Below are 6,000 nucleotides of genomic sequence, written 5' to 3'. Positions count from 1 at the left end.
AAATAATAATCAATAATCGAAAAAATATAATATTATCAATTAGAATTAATTCCCCCTCCTCGTCTTCCTCGGTAGGCTACGAATAATATTTTTATTATTCATAGTCGGTAGGTGATTAGATTTTCATAATATTTTAACATAAACTCGCTTTTGATATGCGAGATGAGGTAGCATTTTGATGATTTCGTTGCGCCCTACAAAAAGGGAGCTTCTCATTATTTTATTTTTAAATTTCGCCGAACCTAAAAGGAAAACAAATTGTCAATTAGACGGCCATAGCTTAATGTGTAAGCGAGACAGTTAGATTAAACTGGGTTTTATGAAAATATCACCGATAGTATATTTTCTCACGACGCGAGCGGTGAAGAGGGGTCGGTTATATTAACCTTTTGGGGGTAGTTTTCCATTACTTTAATACGGCGCAAAAACAGGCCGAATATCTCCTCTATTTGGATAAGCCGTAATCCTTATTCGAGGAACGCGAAAGACAAAAGTTATTTTTAGAATAATTTTCCATTAAGCTATTATAATCATAATATTAACACGCGAACGTGGTATTTCTCCGGTCGAGTCAGCCCATTCGTGCCGAAGCATGGCTCTCCCAGTTATAGTTTATATGGTGAAGGAGTGCATCGAACTAATATTATTTTGAAATTATGCTTTTATCATACATTTTTTAACAAATAAAACATAACACACACTACAACACACACACATGAGAAATGACAGATTTTTGAGTGACAAGGCTATACATATGAATTATACTCTTTTATTTATGGTTGAAGTCTGTTGACAACAAGTTGACAAATTGAAAATGGATTATAGTTTTTTTTTATTGAATCTAAGATACTATTAGACAATGCTTATACGGCCAGTCTGAGATCAGCTAAGTCCCAGAGACAAGAGTTGAAAAAAAAATGATAGTCAATATCTTTTACAAAATATAGGTAGTAATCCTAATGTTGTTGAAACTAAGGTCGAATTTCGACCATTGGGCGATCTCTAGTAAGTATTATGCGTAGCAAAATGAAGTAGAGTCTCAGAAGCATTCAGAATGAATAATGACACGAATTTTAATTTAATGCAAAGTTTCACAGAACATTTATGGAGTGTCAATGAGTTTCTAAAATACTAGAGTAGCAATGTCTTACAAAAGATTCTCAGAAATGCGTAACCACTTTTTTGTTCAAAAGACAATGTGAAGTCATATATTCGTTATGTCATTATGTATGTGAGATATGCCTGCAGGCATCTTCGAAGTGGCAACGCGTTGTGGAGTGTAGCCAAAATCTGCAGTAACTCAAACTCTTAGGTCTTAGGTGTCATCAAATCCTCTGAGTTAAATATATTGAGTATTTGTTACTTACATATGAACTATTTCTTAACAATCGATGTTCGGTAATAAGTTAGATCCCAGCAGGTCGTAGTAGTAACGACTGCGAGTCAACTCGCTCGTAAGTCGTAGTACGAACATTAGACGAAATGAGTTCTTTAATCAGAACAAAATAAGAGTAAAATCTAAAAATGCACCTAAGTAAATATCTCTCTGCTCTGCTCTCTTTTAAGGTTAAACTATTTTTTTGCCAGTCGTTAAAACTTAGTTTACAAGCTAAGCTAGCTACATAGCTACATCTTGCCCACTGTCATCAGTGCATTACATTTTATACTTTACTAGCTGTCCCGGCAACGTTGTTTTACCATACAAAGTATTTCGTCCATATTATTTTATTTAAGTGACTAAATAAGTACGATAGCGATGGCAACGTCCATCGCTATCCCGTCGCACAAACAATGGTCGCCGTCAGCCTCGAGTTGTAATAATTTACTATTATTTATTCAACAAATGCACTTATCAATATAAAAAGTAGCCAGTAGCCGATTCTCAGACTTACTGAATATGCATTATGCATATAAAATTTGGTAAAAATCAGTAAAGCCGTTTCGGAGGAGTACGATAACTAACACTGTGACACGAGAATTTTATATATAAGAAGATAAATTAAAAAATAAAAAGGAAAAATTAAATAATCGGCCAAGTGCGAGTCGTACTCGCGCACGAAGGGTTCCGTACCGTTCTAAAGCGAAAGTTGGCAAACAATTGTGTTTCTGTAATTTACTTCTGAAATTTACACAATCTATAAACATTTCAGAAGTCTAGCTATAGCGGACCTTCATACAACCTGGAGACAGACAGACAGACAGACATCGAAGACTCAATAATAGGGTTCCGTTTTCACCGTACATTAGGTAAACTTAGCTAATGTAGTTTTTAGTATTCTGTACCCAAGGGATAACTATCCTTGCTAACCTTTAGCGCTATCTCGTCTTGCGTCATCATCATTTCTTTTCAGTTTTCTCAATTATAGATTTCCTGTGCAGGACGGAAATAACATATATTTCAATAAAATCTGTCAAAGCGTTTAAAGCAACTTTACCTAAAAGAAACCATGTAAATAAGTAAGTAATTTCCGATTAATAAGGTAATGATATTATGGGACAAGAGATTATTTTTTATTTAAATATTCATTTTTAATCACAACAATTTTTTCTATGTCACTTTAACTTTAACATTATAATATTCTTTTTTAACGTCACTGGCCATCTTTATCCGGAGTGCGTACACCACCATGAGTCATGAGTCATGACCCAACCGATAGGTACTTTTCTGTATTATATTATGTTAAAACAAATCCAGTTTCTCAGTGTACAGGAGCCTTTTAAACGAAAAGTTTCAATGATTTGAATAATGTCAAAACGTACGTTTAAGTTATGTTAACCTCATTTAAACTTTACCACTCATGCATCTGGTTAGCATGTATTTATTTGGCAAGATTTGGTTTTGAATTTAGTTAAACTACAAGAAGTAACTAGGTACAAATCCAACGTTGTTGTTGAGTTACAACATACAAGTAGGTATTCAGATAATGTAGCTATAATTTAAGATTGAGAAATAAAATTCAACTTTTGCAGATAAAAAAACAAATTGACAGCTCACCAGAAATTTTGTGAAAAGTTTATGCAAAAATCAAATAGCCAAGTGCGAGTGGGACTCTCGCACGATGGGTTCCATACCATTCTAAAGCATAAGCAAATGCAAGTTGCAGTTTACGATTTGTGGTGTTAAAAAAAACTCACTAGCTCTCGATAAAATTAATGTTCATTTAATTCATTGATTCCCAAAGTGGTCCAGGTGAACTCCCCGACAGGGGTCTACGCTTGCGTGGAAAAAAATGGGGTCCACAAACCGTTAACTACTTAACTGGTCTATAAAAATGTATTAGGTGACCCGACTTGACTTCTCCTATGAATATAGGCAGCCATTGTCATAAGAAGCTCAGAAGTTGTTTTTGTAAGAACTTGCATAATATTCCTTAATCTGAAAGAGTGTGTCAAGACTCGCCGACGCCGCGCTGCCTATAGTTAAAGTCGTGTAGCTGAAATCCGCCTATTAGCCTTGCTAGCTACACGGGAACTACGTGCTAGAACTGAAAGCTATATTGTGGAAACGTGCCACTTTTCTGAATAATTACTTAAGTGACGTCATAGACGTGCCATTAAGGCCGGCCGCAATTGTCCGAAATTTCTGATCAGAAACATATGAACTGCCATCCGATCGAGTACTCTGGTGTTTCGTCCCAACCAAGGTTTTTGGGCCCAATGGGCCCAAAAATTATAGGTATATATATATATATTTTTTTTGTAAGAGAACGACTAATTAATTAATTAATTTTATATAAGTAAGTTTAATTCAATTACGCGCCATTGTTGTGGCAGAATGTTAAAACTATAAGTATTTAATAAAACCTTTACAACATTCTGGCAATAAAGACATTTGAATTTGAAAATGAAAAATATTTTGGATCACGTAGGTGCTATGGCAACTTTATGCCCTATCGGCATAAAGTTCCCATAGTACCTAATACCTATACGCATACCTATACGCGAGCGGCTATAGCCCGGCCGAATTTTATTCATGATTTGAATACAAAAAAAACTTCCCAAGTCTATCGTACAACTAAGATAGAATCATTTTACTGTGGGAAAACAACCATTCAAATTTCACGCAGTACCTATTAGAGCAGGTATTTTTTTTAAACTTGATTCGACGCAGTATGTTTAGGTATTAATAATAATAATAATATAAGTTTTAAGGTGTTAGATATTTTTTAGTGTTAGATATTATGTTTCGGATCAGAAATTTCGGACAATGTGCGGCCGGACTCAATAATATTATTTTTCTTTGTGATCCTGACGAGTATATTTAAAAATGTAATGCCCCTAGCCTAAATTGGCACTTCTGTAGAATAATCACTATAATAATTTTGTGATCATTGACGTGCTCAAAATTTCATGTCGCGCGTGAAATAATGTGACCTATTTAATAAGTTTGTTTAATCAGCTTATGAACTTTGGTCCTGTCAAATTAGGCTTAAATTAGGTAGGAACCTCGGAATTCGAGATACCCAGCCGTAAGTCTGTAAATATTTGTATATTGGCACCCTAAATGTTGTCTCAAAACCTACATATGGTAGGGTGTGCGCAACTATTAAATTTCAATGTCAAAAGGTCACAAAAATCGGTTTTTGTACTTTTTTTTTGTAAACATTTCATTTCCTATGGGATTTTTGCTATTTGTATTTATAACCATAATGTAGAATACAAAATTTTCTACAACTTCTGTTAAAAAAAATGTATACGGTGAACCGTTTCTGATAAAGAGGGCGGAGAGCGCGCGGTCAAAATATCACTTCAGGTTAACCGGTGCCTCCGGTCGAAAACGCGCCATATTCAATGTGTCCGATCTTTTAATGTCATGATGTATGGCATATTTCATCAATAAATTGGCTCTCACATTTTTTCTCTCTCTCACGGTTGTAAAATGGCAGCCATTTTAGTTTTTCCCGGGCTTTCACACTACTCTGACCAATACTTCTCATGTAAATATCCTATGAATACAAAAAAGGTCTTATTTAATAGCTAAGCTTATGGACTACGCTGACACAGGCAATACATTATAAATTTCGTGGAATTAAACATAGAAAAACCAAAATTTAATATACTTTATAGAAATAGTACGCGTGGCAACCCTAGTGGTGGCCCACATCGTCCACGCCTAACACTGCCTCTGGTTATTATAAAAACCACACAGCTAATTTTATTTAAGTGCGTAGATAACAAGGATGTTTTTAAACAAATTACTGGTTGACTCATTAAGTTTGTTTGGAAATACTTACGATAGTAAATTATAATTATAGTACACGGAAAAAAATATGACAAAATTTACAATAAGTACAGCTATCGTAATGATAGACTACAAATTATTGTCTTTGCTAGTAACGTTTAAATATTTTAGAAGAAAATTAACTTTTTGTATGAAAATTGTACAATTGGAGTACTTATTTTTAAATTATAAGACGCTTTTATTAGCTGGGGCTGTATGTATGTACTTGGGCTGTATGTTAAGAGATCATGTGTTTTCCAGACACTTACAAAGATGCCGAACGTTGGATATCTGAGAAAAATAATCTACGGTCTTTGGTACAAGATAATTCAAAAACAACTCAAAAGAAACCGTGGGATCACGAATTACGATATTATGGCTACCAGAAATATTTTTCAGACTCTAAAGATAAATCTGCAAGGGTAGTTACACCGAATCGAGTGCCTAGGAGGCAATTGCCGAATGCAAAGGATAAGGAATTACTTGACAAAGAAAAGAAAAAACATTTTTCAGAACAATTGGAAAAAAACGAAACTGTCAAATCAACTATTCAGAATACGAGTGCAGAGCCGGTATCTTCAATAACAGACCAATCGATTACTATCGGGGACAAACAATCAATAGAAAAACAACGCTCCGAATACTGAAGACAGTACTCGTCCTAACAAGCAAAACAATCGCATAAACAGTGAACAAGTGTTAATAATAGATGTGGATGAGTATAGTGAAGTCAATATTGGAGATCATTCACAACAGGAACGGCACAGCGAAACCAGAAA

Source organism: Aricia agestis, chromosome 4 (assembly GCF_905147365.1).
Source record: "Aricia agestis chromosome 4, ilAriAges1.1, whole genome shotgun sequence".
In the NCBI taxonomy this organism is placed as follows: Eukaryota; Metazoa; Arthropoda; class Insecta; order Lepidoptera; family Lycaenidae; genus Aricia; species Aricia agestis.
Note: the sequence above shows the minus strand (reverse complement) of the source record.